Consider the following 17987-nt stretch of genomic DNA (forward strand, 5'->3'; position numbering starts at 1 on the left):
TCTATCTATCTATCTATCTATCTATCTATCTATCTATCTATCTATCTATCTATCTATCTATCTATCTATCTATCTATCTATCTATCTATATATATATATATATATATATATATATATTTATTTATTTTTTTACCACAATTCCTCAGTTAGAAGAAAAATGGGACACACTCCCATAGTCTTATCAGCATACGTTGTTTAATCTTTAACACATTTACATTACAGGGTAAAGCGAGATGACCTACGGGTTTGAGGTATCTGGGATACCAAAACACATAGGTCATCTCGCTTTTCCCTGTAATGAAAATGTGATAAAGATTAAACAACGTATGCTGATAAGACTACGGGAGTGCGTCATGTTTTTCTTCCAACTGAGGAATTTGTGGTGAAATAATTGAGCGACATGGTTCCGCGGCAGGGAGACGCACTTGTTGTGAGAGCGCTGCAATCCCCGGTGAAACAACGGATGTGGGGAAAAAAAACGGAAAATATATATATATATATATATATATATATATACAGTGTTGCACAACGGCGTATTTTGCACTAATTTAATCAAGGGCAAAAAATCGCATTGGTCTGGATTTATGGGAACTGGTAAAAAATGTATTCATCAAACCAGTTCTCTTACTGAATATGTATTACAGTCATGCTCTCTTGTATTATACATCTATTTAGACCATTCACATGAGGGGTATGTCATTATCTTGTACGGCACTTATTTGCGTATTTGCACTATCGGCATAATTGCTGCTTTACAGGTCTTTGGTGTTATCATGAATTAAGTCATGTAACAAAGTGATTTTAGCATTGTACAGTCAGAGAATTTTTAATGAAGTTCACTGTCTTTTATCAGTGTCATGCTCCTCAACTTGTATTGTTGTTCCATATGCATAATCTTTTTTCATTGCCAACTGTGCCTTGTGTCGTATCAACCAATCATAGGTAATTTATTAATTGCACTTGCACTTTAAAAGTAGATTCCGCCCCCCATGGCATCATGTGATCAAGGCCTCTGGGCAGGCCGAAACGTCATGCTGGCAGGGTGCGCTTCTCTTGAAATAAACATCTAATTGCTCACCTGCATCTCCTGGGTCAACTCCTCATTTCTGGTCATCGTAACGCTCCTATGACAGGGGGCTCGGTGATTCGGACTGAGTCTTCAGCATATATATATATATATATATATAAACGACAGCACTGAAAATAAAATAACTTTGCATCCAATTCCTTGGTTTGTGCCTGTTCGCAGCCGAGGAGAAAGGCTACAGCGCGAGCGAGACAGAGGTTTTTGGCATATATATATATATATATATATATATATATATATATATATATATATATATATATACATATATATATATATATATATATATATATATATATATATATATATATATATATATATATATATACACTAGCAGCCCGTCACGACGTTGTCTGGGTATGAATTGCTGCCGGCCAGTAGTATATTGTTTTATAGGATTTCGTTTCATAGCATTTCTTATCTGTGACAGGCCTGTGAAACGCTCCGATTCACAGTGCACTGCTGATGCACTTAAGAGTGCACGTTCAGTAGTGTGTGAACTCGAGTTTCCCTACTTTATTTTTCTTTGCAATATTATATAGCGCAAACTTGACAACATGGCATGAGCACAATTTACATTACAGAAGAACACATTCATTTGTGGTAGGCACGAGGAGGCAAAGCAATTTGCCTCGAATCACAGGATGTTAAGCTGATACCGAGATTCGAACATAGCTCCCCAGCTCTAAAGTTCGCAATTCTAGAACTTGTGGTGGGAGGTGTGTCTAAAAGTGTATGTCGGTGCTGGCCATCAATGAGAGAGACCTGTGCATTTTTCAAATGGGTGGTGAAAAAATATGAGTATGTTGCTGGAGATGTGGGCCACCATGCCACCAATGTACTTACCGGGGAGGGTAAACACCCATTATTCCGCAACTTTCTTTCCGCATACCATCACTCCGCATACTTTCATTACGAAACTACCATGACTCCGCAATGCCATTATAACACATGGCATTACATTTTATATGCTTTTACCACGCATACATTTACGCGTTTTTAGGGTTCAGGGCTATGTTTGGGTTTTGGGGTACAGGGTATTTTAGGGTTCAGGGGTAGATTTAGGTTTTGGTGTACAGGGTTATTTTTAGGGTTCAGGGCTAGGTTTGGGTTTTGGGGTACAGGGGTATTTTTAGGGTTCAGGGCTAGGTTTAGGTTTTGGGGTACAGGGGTATTTTAAGGGTTCAGGGTAAGGGTTAGGTTTTGGGGTACAGGGGTATTTAAGGGTTCGGGGGTGGTTTTAGGGTACAGTGGTATTTTTAGGGTTCAGGGCTAGATTTGGGTTTTGGGGTACAGGGGCATTTTTAGGGTTTAGGGGTAGGTTTGGATTTTGAGGTACAGGGGTATTTATAGGGTTAAGATGGGTTAGTGTTTAAGGGTGTTGGGGTATTTTAAGGAGCAAAGGTGGGTTATGATTATGGGGTGCAGGGGTATTTAAAGGGAGCAGGATGGGATTAGCACACGATATGAGACATGGCATGAAGGGCGGAATGTACCACACGCTCCCAGCGTTTGTCACGCTCCCAGCACATGCCCACAGCACAACGCAGACACGCCCACACAGGACTACTTTGCTGGCACGGTTCTTTTACCCTTTAAATGTATATGGTGGGCGTCTGCATAGCCTATGTCCTTCTGCTGCACCTGCCCTTTCTAACGCTGTATTGGGTGTTGTGATTGGTGCTGTGGTTCCTGAGATTACCCGCCTCAAAGGTTTGGGCTCTCTCTTTATTATATTAGTATAGATATATATATATATATATATGTGTATATGCATGAGATCATGCCAGTGTTTACTGTCGAAACACTTAATGCTGGGAACTTGCTACTATGTAAGGAGTAGATATCTCTGCAATAAATTGTACTTTAAACTACTAAAGCACGCTGTAGTCCGTACCTGGTTCCTGCCGTGACGAAGGCAATTCAGGATTGTGGATTTCTTTATGTATATTACCTACTGGCGGTCGCCAGTAGGTATATATAGTTAGGATTTTTTCTCTATGGGTTTTTTGAAAATTCTATGTCTAATAACTTTGGCGTTTGTGGACGGAATTGGCTGAAATTTTCAGGAAAATGGCACATTTTGTTTCTGAGCAGCCCTTGAAAATTGGGGGGGGTTTCGTCCAGGGGGGGTCGAGAAAAAAGGGGGGTCCCAAAACGTGTTTTTAACATTGAGTTTTCCATAGGGCGGTTGGCCTCACTTTTAGCCCGAACGGCTGAATGGATTTGCACGAAACTTGGCAAAATTGTAGGGACTGGTAGCCCGATGTGCCTTTTGTAGGTCTCAATATATGTGCTCCAGTGGATTTTGAGAAATTAACGTTTAAAAAAAGATATATATCTGTAACAGCGGACCGGTTAGCGCTCAGGTTCGCGGACTTTTCGCGCAACGGAGCTTTGTGAAGCGAAGCTGATTGGTTCTCCGGCGTCTGTCAACATTCCAAACAGTCCGTAGCGGCCGCCATCTTGTCTCTCGGTAGGATCGAGAGACAAGAGGAGGTCAAAACAAAGGGGGAAATAACTAGAAGGGGCCATAGTAGATCCTCGCTGACCCCCTAGGTTTGATGTGGAGGTTTTAAAAGGGCCCCGCGGGGCAAAAAAAAATAATAAAAATAATAATTGAACGGCTGAATGGATTTGCACGAAACTTGGCAAAATATTAGGGACTGGTAGCCCGATGTGCCTTTGCTAGGTCTCAATATATGTGCTCCAGTGGATTTTGAGAAATTAACGTTCAAAAAAAGATATATATCTGTAACAGCGCTCCGCTTCGCGTAACGGAGGTTTGCGAAGCTGATTGGTCATTCTGTCACTGGGCTATAGTTGGGCTACATCTGGCTGATATTTGGGCTACATTTGTTTTTTTGTGTGTCTGGCGGCCATCTTTGGGCTACATTGGGCTACATTGGGCTTCATTGGGCTACATTCGGCTAATTAGCAAATAGCTCATCGCAAACTAGGAATGGTAAAGAATCGCTATTTATTCCTTAAAGTTCGCTATTTAGGAAATGCAAATAACTTTGATGATACATATGGCGGTTCATCTCTAACAAGATAAGAAGCATAGGGATAGATTTATGATGACTGGCGCATCACCAGGGATGTGTTAGTCATTCTGTGCCGCTGTTCCGTCACCTATGGTGTGCTGCATTTACAATGCGGCGCATCACGGGGCAAAAACAGCACAGATGCGTGATGTATCTGTGCCGTAAAGGTGGCGCATTGCTGGAGTTGTATCGCAAGTGTGATGAAGCTCCAGCAAGGGTCGGGGGTGCCCCTGTCGCAGGGTTTCTGTTCTCACACAGAACTGTGGACAGAGGATTGGAACCTCGGCGAATTAGGGTGTCCCAAAACTCACGTTAGTAATCAAAAACTATTTAGCAAGCTAGGTACAGTGTCACATTGGATATAACAAACTCTCAATGTTTAGACAATCCAGAATATGAACTTATAGTACCTCAGGATACGTGGAACTCATGAACAGTCGGTCGTTATATATTTCTTAGAAACCAGAACATGGAGTTAAGAAGAATACATGTGTATTTGAAATGTTTATTTACTAATGCCGTCTTCTCAGGCGTAGTACCTTAGATAATAAAAGTACACATATTATCAGTAGCAAAATTACCAGCATAGTTACTAGTACATAAAAAGTGAATGGTGATAGTATGTTAACATGCTGTAAATGAATAAGAGTTAGCAACACTTATAAGCAGCCGCGGGCCGTGGAGGGAGTTACGGTGAGGCAGGGAGGCGGGGAGGGGGAGAAGCAGGGTGGAGAATACAAGTACACATATTATCAGTAGCAAAATTACCAGCATAGTTACTAGTACATAAAAAGCGAATGGTGACAGTATGTTAACATGCTGTAAATGAATAAGAGTTAGCAACACTTATAAGCAGCCGCGGGCCGTGGAGGGAGTTACGGTGGGGCAGGGAGGCGGGGAGGGGGAGGGGCAAGGTAGAGAGGGCTCCACCCTGCTTCTCCCCCTCCCCGCCTCCCTGCCTCACCGTAACTCCCTCCACGGCCCGCGGCTGCTTATATCTCACCCTCCCTAATACACATATTATATTATTTGCTAAGAAGGTCTCTTTGTGTTGGTTTAGGGCGTGCCCATACTTTAGTGTCTTAGATTTGAAGGAATCACATCAGCATACACCAGCTCTCTCTTCATGTGAACCGCATCAACTGTTGTGTATGTGTGTTCGGCAAAGCAATATAAAACCCGCCTCATGCCCAGAATTGGCAGAAGTTGCACTTATGTTATGAGTATGAAGTCGTGGAGATCAGACCTCATAACAATTCTGTACCGTGTTGTTCTTGAAACTTTAGCACTCGCTGTACAGATATAGTTTAACAAGTAAAGCAGATAGTAGACCAATAACATATTATTCTCATGTAAACCACGATGAACTACTAGGTGGAAAGCTAAAGCAACAACTAAATGTCGTGTGCAGAAGTTGCAAAAAAGGAAAAATGGCGTTTAAACCGGTAATGAGCCCATGCTAACTTAACACGGTGTAAAGATATCCAGGACCTAGATGACACCTCCCCATGATCCGGAAACGAACTGAATAAGATAATAGAAGTGCCATCTCATGAGAGCAGATTGCAAGTTTATATGTGGACGGTCCGCAAGGTAAAGCATTAAAAACTAGGAAAATTCAATGCTAAAGAAAAATAAAACAGCCAAGTACTTTATCGAGTCTTAAGCCAATAGGCAAGGTAAATAATAAAAACTTGACAATTAAGTCAATGAATTGTCAATGAAATGCTAGTACTCAGCATATGAAACATGAAAAAGGTCTATGACATAACTGTGTATGCAAAATAAGCTGCAACAGCCTCCAACAGGAAGTCACCGTCTTCATCCGAAAACAGTTCAGCCATCCAATTTAAAAGCGGAAAAGAACATACGTGCTCTCCCAGCACCGGATCCTCTATCACCATCAGAGGACAGCTCGGTGGGTTTTCAAGAAAGCTGTGTTCCAAGAAAGACTGTGCTGCCGCCAGTAAATTCCAGGGACCAAGTAGTCCATGCATCAATGCCACAGCCATAATCCTTTCGCCAGGACAAATCAACTCGTGAGTAATGATAGGAGTCATCAGCTGATTAAAGTCGACGTCAGGAGAAACCGGTCCGCAGAGACACAAATCAATGGCCCAATCGAAATCACAGGTCAGGCAGTGAAATACAGGCTGGACACAGGTGAAGTAGGAGAACCGAAAAGATAATCCATATGCCGTGCTTAATATCGCCAACGGCATTGTGCCATAATATTCTAGCATGCGATTGCGGAATAGTGTCAGCAGCTGCAGGGTCGGAGGTTGCATAGGAGGGACATCCATATTTAAAAATGTAAAAAAGCACAAGAGCGTCCGCTGGTAATGCAAGTAAAAATGCAATCCACGAACCAGAGTGGAGAAAATGGAATGAAAAGGAGCAGGGATGACTCCAAAGATTTTCTCAAATGAAGTCACGAGACCACTGGTAACAACTTTAAAAAAGTGTGCCAGGGATTTTGTGGAGGATGCGTTAAAGATAGTCGGAAATATGTTGCTGAAATTGAAAGGCAAACCTGTGTACGGGTGTTCGCTATGTGAAGTACGAAAGTTTCACGGGCCGAACTCAAGGCCACCTCTCTCTGAGACAAAAGAGCTCTTATTCTTGTCATGCCGTTGAAACGTGTCCCAAGGTTGGTATTTGTGGCCAGATTGAAAACTCCCTATGTTCATGTGTGGGAGGAAATAGAACATTTCTGCAGCAAATAACCCGTTCACTTACTGTTACGATAAAAGGAATACTTTTAATTAACTCAGAACAATCTTCATTATTGAGCATCAAATAACTACCATTTTCCAACAACTTGAACGTGGGGATGATAGCAGGAACTGGCGTGCCTTGCATCACGCAAGCCATATTTGGTCGGTGTTTGTTGCATGAATCGTGTAACTGTATGTGCCTACACATTAGTGAATGATCTGGCGTCTCAGTGCATTCCTCTCCATTCAGATAAACTTCTTGATCATCTTTGAAACATCTGTATGTGTATGGAAGCGACCAGACCTCATGAACAAAAGCACTACCTAAAGGTTCATAAAGACCTATTGGTATATATTTCATACAATTTGAAAACTTATATAAAGCAAAAGGCAGCGTTATTAAACCGTCGATAAGGCATGTTGCCAAAAAACCCGCAATCCTCTGCTGATGATGTCACTGAGCATGTCATGAATGATGTAATATGTGACATCATCAGTAGTGGATTATGGGTAATAGTATCTCTAGTTTACTCCCCTATAGCTGTCTTTCTTTTAACATAAGTGTGTGTTTCCTTCTCTTATACTTACTGTTTTTGGTTCGCTTCCAGTTCGCGTACCAGCGAGCGAACTAGGAAGCGAACTAAGAGAAATAGAGGTTGGCACAGTTCCAAATATTGTACCAATTTTTTAATAACGGGGAGGTAGTTCTGAAAAGAACTTTTTTTTTTATTTTTCTGAACATTTTTTTACTGTAAGGTTCCCGATTCGCGAAGCGGGAACGAAGAAAAAAAAATATTTAAAAAAATAATTATTCATAAACATATAAAATATATTTTTGGATTTAAAGAAGAATAAATTTTACAGCTACAGATATTAGCTGTTAAAAAACCAATGAAATTCACTGAAAAAACCATAGGTTATAGACCATATATAGTTAGGAATTAGCATTTACAAAACCTTGAAAATTCACTGAAAAAACCATAGGTTATAGACCATATATAGTTAGGAATTAGCATTTAAAAAACCTTATTTTACTCACACAAAACCATTGAAATTCCATATATAGTTAGTTGCACTAACTATATATCGCGCACCCGTAATCCACTGCTGATGATGTCACATATTACATCATTCATGACATGGTCAGTGACATCACTGATGACATCACTGATGACATCTCAAATGACATCACTGATGATATCTCATTTGACATCAATGGTCACATCAATGATGATATCATTAATGTGACAATACAATGCATCTCCTCACACTTTAATATAACCTCTGTTACACCCAGTGTTAAATACAGAGTATAATTTTTGAAACCATTGACACACCAATACTAGTTACTACATACGCACTCACTGATTCCTACGTCTACACACACATTCACTCATTCACCCATACAATCATTCATACATACAATCACTCATCTTTACAACACTATCATATGCACTCATACACCTATACAGACACTCACACTCTGCCACTCATCCATGGAGTTACTCACACACCTAGTCAGTCCTGTAAAGAATCAATCACAGTTCCATTTTCTAATCTACACAGTTAAACATAGAGTACCTTACATTTTAAAACATATACTAACACATACTTACTCTCTTATAGAATCACTGATACAAGTACACATTGATCTGCACAGTCACACACCTCCCAGCCAGTCATACACACACTCAGTCTCCCATACAAATACTTGTGCAACCAATCAATAACCCATATAGCTACTTATATAGCTACTGATCAACACATGCAGCAGCTTGCACAACAACAGACATGCTGATGCACACTTTCAGACAGTTTAGTCACTAACCCGTGCATTTAGTAAGACGCATTTAATCACTCACTCATACAGTCAATCACGCACCTACTAAAACCTTCATTCAGACACTTATACATCCACTCATTCTTCAATATGTAAAACATATTTAAACTTTACAGAAACACATAATCACTGGATGTTGTCATCAGTGATGTCATTTGAGATGTCATCAGTGATGTCATCAGTGATGTCATTTGAGATGTCATCAGTGATGTCATCAGTGATGTCACTGACCATGTCATGAATGATGTAATATGTGACATCATCAGCAGTGGATTACGGGTGCGCGATATATAGTTAGTGCAACTAACTATATATGGAATTTCAATGGTTTTGTGTGAGTAAAATAAGGTTTTTTAAATGCTAATTCCTAACTATATATGGTCTATAACCTATGGTTTTTTCAGTGAATTTTCAAGGTTTTGTAAATGCTAATTCCTAACTATATATGGTCTATAACCTATGGTTTTTTCAGTGAATATATATATATCTATATATATATATATATATATATATATATAGATATATATATATATATACACATACATACATACATAAAGATATAGATATATATATATGTGTGTGTATATATATTACCTACTGGCGGTCGCCAGTAGGTATATATAGTTAGGATTTTTTCTCTATGGGATTTTTGAAAATTCTATGTCTAATAACTTTGGCGTTTGTGGACGGAATTGGCTGAAATTTTCAGGAAAATGGCACATTTTGTTTCTGAGCAGCCCTTGAAAATTTGGGGGGGTTCGTCAAGGGGGGGGCTGAGAAAAAAGGGGGGTCCCAAAACGTGTTTTTAACATTGAGTTTTCCATAGGGCGGTTGGCCTCACTTTTAGCCCGAACGGCTGAATGGATTTGCACGAAACTTGGCAAAATTGTAGGGACTGGTAGCCCGATGTGCCTTTTGTAGGTCTCAATATATGTGCTACAGTGGATTTTGAGAAATTAACGTTTAAAAAAAGATATATATCTGTAACAGCGGACCGGGCAGCGCTCCAGGACGCGTACTTTTCGCGCAACGGAGCTTTGTGAAGCGAAGCTGATTGGTTCTCCGGCGTCTGTCAACATTCCAAACAGTCCATAGCGGCCGCCATCTTGTCTCTCGGTAGGATCGAGAGACAAGAGGAGGCCAAAGCGAAGGGGCAAATGACCATAAGGGGGAATAGTAGATCCTCGCTGACCCCCTACGTTTGATGTGGAGGTTTTAAAAGGGCCCCGCGGGGCAAAAATAAATAAATAATAATAATCGAACGGCTGAATGGATTTGCACAAAACTTGGCAAAATATTAGGGACTGGTAGCCCGATGTGCCTTTGCTAGGTCTCAATATATGTGCTCCAGTGGATTTTGAGAAATTAACGTTCAAAAAAAGATATATATCTGTAACAGCGCTCCGCTTCGCGTACTTTTCGCGTTACGGAGCTTTGCGAAGCTGATTGGTTCTCCGGCGTCTGTCAACATTCCAAACAGTCCGTAGCGGCCGCCATCTTGTCTCTCGGTAGGATTGAGAGACAAGAGGAGGCCAAAGTGAAGGGGGAAATGACCATAAGGGGGCATAGTAGATCCTTCCTGACCTCTTAGGTTTGATGTACCATTTTGCCAAGTTTGGTGTAATTCCGTTCAGCCATTCAGGCTGTAGACGTATGTAAATGTCCTATGGAAAATTGCATGGGGAAAACACATTTGAAAGTGTTGAAATTTAGAACCAATTAAAATGTTAGTTTGGTTTTGTATTTGTGTGTGATGAAAGTTAATTGGTTATGTATATATTTCAAATGAGAGGAAACCACAGCCATTTTGTGATACTACTGTCTGAGGTACATTTGTGAGGAATTTTTGGTGGTGAATTTCTGGTGTTTGATTTACACAGTACTAACACTTCTCCTACTTTTAAAAAGGTGAGTTGTTAATTTGTAAGGGGAACTATGTTGTACACTTGAAGATAATTTGAAAAATGTTTTCTGTTATTTATTTGCAGTCCTTCTGTTATACTAAATACTTGATAAAGTTAGTTTTATATTATGTATTACTAAAAACGATAAATGAAAGTGATTATTTTTTTCTGCAATTTACAGCAAGCAATTTCAAAATAAAATGGCTCACAATGAAGAGACCGTGGCAATTTCTTTTGAATTGTCCACTACATTGATTGAAATTGAGAGCACCAATAATGAAATATTGTCACAAGGAGGAGATGACTTGTATGATTCCATTAGATTGATTGAAATGGACAGCACCAATAATGAAATATTGGCACAAGGAGATGACTTGAATGATTCCACTACATTGATTGAAATTGAGAGCACCAATAATGAAATATTGTCACAAGGAGGAGATGACTTGTATGATTCCATTAGATTGATTGAAATGGACAGCACCAATAATGAAATATTGTCACAAGGAGGAGATGACTTGAATGATTCCACTACATTGATTGAAATTGAGAGCACCAATAATGAAATATTGTCACGAGGAGATGACTTGAATGATTCCACTACATTGATTGAAATTGACAGCACCAATAATGAAATATTGTCACAAGGAGGAGATGACTTGAATGATTTTTTTGATCAATCTCTTGATGGCGAATTTATCGAATGTTTGGAGACCATAGAGTTACAAGAATCATCATTGCAGACTTTTCATGAGGACATTGCTGATGAGGACATGTTACTAGTTCTTTCAAATTTAGAAAATTCTGAAGAATAAATTTATATTTAGAAATCAAAAATTGTTTGAGACATTATTCATTTTTATTTTTAATTTATGAGGTTGTAGCGAAGTGATTGTAGTATAAAATGAGACTTATAGTATAGAGTGCAACATTTTTATGTTACATGGTAAGTTTACTCATATTTACTTCCCTTCTGCCACTATATTATCTCCAATGTGTATTTGACATCTCTTCTTCATCTCCGGCCTCCTTTCTCTCACTGTGGGGCATATTATCAAGGGGGTTTATCTCCGCTTTTTTGGCTTTAAAAGCCAAGAAAGCGGAGATAAAATTATCTCCCTATTACCAAGCTGTCGCTAACACCAGTTAGTGACAGCTAATAGGAGATAGCGACTATCTTGGGCCCCGCTTTGCATGTCAGTGATATTTATCACTAATGACATGCAAAGTGGGCGTGCCAAGATGTTAGCGACTGGAAACAGTCGCTAACATCGCTATCTCCTATTACCAACTTTTGGAGATATTCGCGCTAAGTGCGAATATCTCCAAAAGCTAACACCTGCCCTGAGCAGTTCTTCACCATGTTATCCAATGGGAGGTGGATAACATGGCTAAGAGCATTTGCTCGATAATGCATGAATATCGCTGACTTTTCAGCGATATTCATGCATTGCTGCCGTTTTTTATCGCATTTGCGATAAACCTTGCTAATAGCAAGGTTTATCTGCGATAAAAATCGCCGATGTGCGGCGATAATTTTTGTCTCTAAACAAGTTAGAGACAAAAATTTTCGCTAGTTGTTGGTAATATGCCCCTGTGTGTCTCCGATGCATCTTATCGCTGCTATTTTGTGTAATTACAGAAGAGAGTAAAATAAAATAGTTCGGAACGTGAAAAGGGGGCAAAGTAGAGTACTCCTCACCCCCTAGGCCTTTTTAGGCGGTCCCAAAAGGATCAGTTTCTGCTTTCCTGAGAGATTATGGTATGAGTTCCATATACCACAATAACTTGCATTACAACATGCAAGATATTTATCTCCTTTTGGAGATATTCGCGCTAAGCGCGAATATCTCCAAAAAGTAACACCTGCCCTGAGCAGTTCTTAGCCATGTTATCCAATGGGAGGTGGATAACATGGCTAAGAGCATTAGCTCGGAAATGCATGAATATCGCTGAGTTTTTAGCGATATTGATGCATTGCGGCCGTTTATTATCGCATTTGCGATAAACCTTGATAATAGCAAGGTTTATCTTCGATAATTTCTGACGATGCTTAGCGGTAAAAAATTCGTTGGTAAGCATCGTTAGCGATAAATATCGCTTAACTTTGGTAATATGCTCCAACGTCTGTTAACGTTCGATTCGAAGGAAATGAGGAAGTGTTGAAAAACATTGTTTGCGCCATCTTGCCTTTTTTGAAATGCCACACTTTTGTGGTGCACGGCAGCCATTTTAGATGTCTTGACCAGACCCACTCTCTGCACGCTGTCGATTCGTAGCATGGCTCCTCACCCTCGCAAGCATCTTCCCCAGGCACTGGTCACCCCCGCTCTCTGTCTTATGCATGGGCAATAAACCTCCCCCCATCTGCGCTGCTCTTCCCTGAGAATCACACTCTGTGCCTGCCCGCCCGAGTGATGTCATCAGTGATGTCATTTGAGATGTCATCAGTGATGTCATCAGTGATGTCACTGACCATGTCATGAATGATGTAATATGTGACATCATCAGCAGTGGATTGCGGGTGCGCGATATATAGTTAGTGCAACTAACTATATATGGAATTTCATTGGTTTTATGTCAATAAAATGTCCAGCTAACTATATATGGTCTCTAACCTATGGTTTTTGCAGTGAATTTTCAAGGTTTTGTAAATGCTAATTCCTAACTATATATGGTCTATAACCTATGGTTTTTTCAGTGAATATATATATATATATATATATATATATATATATATATATATATATATATATATATATATATATATATATATATATATATATATATATATATATATATATATATATATGAAGTAATCGTCTCCCTCCAATGGAAGAAGCAGGAGCCTCAAAGGGGAATTCAATGGCAGAGCCTTTAATGACAGAATGATGGCGAATGCATTTCGGCCGGTGTGGCCTCGTCAGCGCCTGCGGTGGTGTGAACGGAAGTCCTGACGCTCTGCAGTTAAAATGCACCCACTCGCGCTGGATAGGTGCGAATATGAGCTCCGCCCCTCAGCAACAAGATCCTCAGGTGAAGGTGATGATGCGTAGGGTCCGTTTCAATCTTCGGACTCCATTTCCCAGGATGCAACAGTGGCTCCCAGGTGAGTGGTGCTGGGGGATGGTATTGGTGGGATCCAATAAACTAGCTGTGGGAGAGGTGCTCTGCACAGCGTTCATCCCGCAAACTGGAACAAAAAGGGTCCCGCCTTGAGTCCCCAAGACCCCATCAACCGTAAGTCCAAACAAAAAATAATAGCGTGAGCAGGAGGTGCATACAACCCGCCCTGGCTGAGAACAAATGTCTCGCTGTGACGCTGCAAATCCTTGGACTGCCGGCGAGTCTGGAGAGATTCAGAACATGAAGAAACACACAGTGCCTAGGCAAACTCCAGAATCTCCAGGCCACTTGGGATGGGGGGGCTCCTGAGACGCGCCTCTGGAAAGCGCGCGGTTTATATGAAGTAATCGTCTCCCTCCAATGGAAGAAGCAGGAGCCTCAAAGGGGAATTCAATGGCAGAGCCTTTAATGACAGAATGATGGCGAATGCATTTCGGCCGGTGTGGCCTCGTCAGCGCCTGCGGTGGTGTGAACGGAAGTCCTGACGCTATGCAGTTAAAATGCACCCACTCGCGCTGGATAGGTGCGAATATGAGCTCCGCCCCTCAGCAACATGATCCTCAGATATATATATATATATATATATATATATATATATATATATATATATATATATATATATATATATATATATATATATATATATATATATATTTCGTGCTCGTTGGGGTATCCAAAAGCTTGAGCACCACTCGAAACCACAGACGCTTCTTTCCCCATTAAAAAGCCTTTATTGGTGCAAGTTGAAACGTACTCCGTCTTAACAGCGAAACCGTCGAAAGCTCGCATTGAGCCCCGGAGTGTCTTTCAGCCTCAATCCAAGTGTGTAGTTCAACATCGAGCCCCGTACCATCGGGATCTGTCGCTCCATACTTCTTGGGTGGTACTAGCTCGACGGCAGGACCGCCGCCCAAAACACCGTGCTCGTTGGGGTATCCAAAAACTTGAGCCGCACTCGAAACCACAGACGCTTCTTTCCCCATTTAAAAGCCTTTATCGGTGCAAGTTGAAACGTACTCCGTCTTAACAGCAAAACCGTCACCTGACGCGTTTCGAGGTTAACTCTTCATCAGAGGCAGTCACGGTTAAAGGAACATGAGGCTGTAGCATCCTAATTAACACCATCGTGCACCCTGATTGGGTCGCTCAGGATGAGGCAACACGTTGCATTATGGATGATGCAGTCTTTACTTTTCTTCCCTTGGATGGTTGTCATTTTGCAAATTCTATCGAAAGCTCGCATTGAGCCCCAGAGTGTCTATTAGCATATATATATATATATATATACAACAGCCATGTTACAACATGAAATTAAAATGTGAAAAGAAAATGAAAAAAGGGGCCCAGCGGCCCTGCAGCATTTGACTGCTACCAGGTCATATATATATATACATTTTTTTTAAATGGCCTGGTAGCTGGGCCCCTTTTTGCATTTTCTTTTCACATTTTAATTTCATGTTGTAACATGGCTGTTTGCCATGTTTGAACCGTATAATAAAATGGCCGCAATGCATCATTAAATATATGTATGTCACAACGCGTGCACTAGCTTGCAGCATTATGCAGTTTCTCAACGAGCATGTGTGATGATGCACGTCTGCAATTTTGGGGTGGGTGTCCTTCAAGATGATGCTCATTCCTGTATTGCCTGCCACACATTTTCATGCATCTCGATGTATGCATTTACATGCTGGCAACAACATCACTATAAACGTTAACATTCGAAGAATGCCACCCACTGTGATGTTTATTGGACGGTTATCATGGTGTGGTACTGAACATACTGTTTTTACCACTCTAAATTGGCCAACGCATGCTTCAAAGTGTGGCAGTTAAGTTGGTACTTTCAAACAATGACACACAATATGCAGAACCATTGTAAGACTGCTACCCACTTCCCTTTTTATTAGTTTTCTTTTTGTAGTGCACGTGTATGCACACCGATTTTAATTCACTTTATATACCATGCATATGCTTGGGGTGTTTATTTGTTTGTATTATTGAGGATGGGCAAGTGTGTAAATGCAACAATAAGTCACTGGGTGGATGAATAGAAGTAAGTGTGCAAAGACCAGTGACAGAGTACATGTGTGACGGCTTATTCAGGGCCTAAACTAATCAGTGATTAAAGAGGTACTTTCAATTATAAACCAGACCTGTTGGCCTCTTGCCAATCCCTGTTCCTTGTGGTTTCGACACGCCCTCACCTGGTAACTGGACTGCTTGCCATGGTGAGATGATCACAATTCAGTATGCCGGCCAATCGCCCTTCCTGGGCCATAAGTAAGCAGCCTTGTTTGAATGTTACTAGTACGTGAGGTTGGTGCTCATGGTGCTGTTTACACATTAACTTTGCTTAACTCTTGTATGTTTTCATTCTCTGAAAAGTTTAAAAAGAAGCATCGCTTGCCATTTGGTTTTATAATAATCGAGTTGTTGCCTGTTTATTTCCCTTTTTAATTGAGGCCAGATAATAAAGAGCTTTCATCCTTGTGACTCACTGATTAAGCATTCCTTTTCCGTCCCTCCTGTTTTAATTACCTTTCCGTACTCAGGGAGCTCATTGCATATATTTTTTAAGTTTCATTCGAACGCGGTGGGTGAAAAATGTATTTTCTTTTTCTGACTGTCATTTTTTACACGATTCAACAATTTCCTTAGGATGAACCAATTCCATTAGAAAGTAGGACCATCATTTGGACTGCGAGGCAAGGCAACACCTAAACACATCTAGGGATGTTTTGTATATTGTGGCCTCTACCTGGGCTGGAAAGGACCCTCTCCTAGCCCCCAGATGCGGGAGCCCCCAGTTCTCTATACAGGAAGGGGGACCCCTCCGCTTGTCTGTGCTGTGTGTCTTTTTCGTAAGCAGCTACAGTGTGAGCTGACACCACACTACAACAAGTGAAGAGAAACAAAATCACTACTAATTTGTTTCGGAGTCAATCGAGACTGCCAGGCCCCTTACAAGAGTGGATGGGGCCCTCCTCAGGGAGAGCATCCTCCACAGAGCACTGCTACTATGAGAAGGGGAAAGGCAGTTCACAGCTGACTGGGGCAGAGGTAGGGTTACCACCTTTCTTTTTTTTTCTGCTCCAATTATGTATTGGCATTTCAAAAAGATACAGGGTATATTCAGCATATAACTATCTTCATACATAAAATACAAATGATACATGTGAAGATAATCCAAGTAAGAATAGGGTAGCATTTGATATCAATCATCTCTACATAGCACAATGAATTTGTAAAATACCACTTGAGCTAACAAAACATCCTACGTATTTATGATCCAAGAAACATATGGGGTAACCATGTTAAAGTCATCCTTAATCCAGAAAAGGACCCCAAATACAATCAAATTGTAGCAAGTTATCATTTAGTTCATAAATCATTTTACTGAATTTTGCCACTTTATACATATCTTTAAAACAGAATTCGATGGTCGGAAGTACACCTGTGTTCCAAAAACATGATATGTTGACTTTGAGCAGGCCGAGGGCCGTGAAAAACGATTTATAAGTGTGTATGGACATGAGGGTATGTTTGAAACTTAAATGTGATATTCGTACTATTAGGGAAAGCGTAATGGGAGAGAGGAAACTTTCAAATATTTCTCAATCCTGAACCAAGAAGTATGAATTGTTTGACATGCCCACAGCATATGAACAATATCACATTCAGGTTCTTGGCATCGCCAGCAAAGACAGTCGGCACTAAGTTTGGCTGCATATAGCCTGGCAGGGGACTAGTGCTACAGATGCATTATTTAAAAAATAAAATAAAATTAAGATGAGAATCTCTGAGCCCTCTATTATAATTTTCCAGTAAGGTGTCCCCTCCCAACCTTTGTCCAATATTTTTATATATATAGTTGTGAAGACGGTAACTTCTGCCATTTGTGTAACATAGTTGCCAAATTTCAAAAGTAATTCAGGATTTATTTAAAGAGTCGAGGACTACAAGTCTTTCACATAAGCCGCATGCATACGGCGCTTATCACCAATATACATGGTTTTCCGAAACATAGCAGGGCTGGCACGGCACTGTATCTGAGGCTTTGAGCTTACCTGGATAAGGTGTCCGAGCACCGCACTCCTTTGTCATCGGTGACTCCTGTAAGCTGCAGTCCTTACTGCAGTGGGTGCAGAACACCACAGTCTTTCCGAAAGCTGTTGTGAGCCATGAGCAGTCTGTGACAAGCGCCGCTCAGCTGTGCTCTGCCTTTGGGCCGCCGAGATGTGCACCACACCCTTGTCTGAGCACTTG

At 40.7% G+C, this 17987-nt stretch overlaps 1 protein-coding gene across 1 annotated transcript in view; it reads right to left on the reverse strand.

Moving 5' to 3' along the window:
* Positions 1–17941, reverse strand: part of LOC144770495 (galactoside alpha-(1,2)-fucosyltransferase 2-like) — a 107156-nt gene extending 89215 nt beyond the window's left edge. The window contains exon 1 of the mRNA XM_078655052.1: positions 17789–17941. The gene's annotated coding sequence lies outside the window, so the exon portion shown is untranslated. The remainder of the gene's footprint in view (positions 1–17788) is intronic.
* Between the last annotated feature and the right edge of the window lie 46 nt (positions 17942–17987).

The sequence above is a fragment of the Lissotriton helveticus genome, chromosome 7 (assembly GCF_964261635.1).
Source record: "Lissotriton helveticus chromosome 7, aLisHel1.1, whole genome shotgun sequence".
NCBI lineage: Eukaryota > Metazoa > Chordata > Amphibia > Caudata > Salamandridae > Lissotriton > Lissotriton helveticus.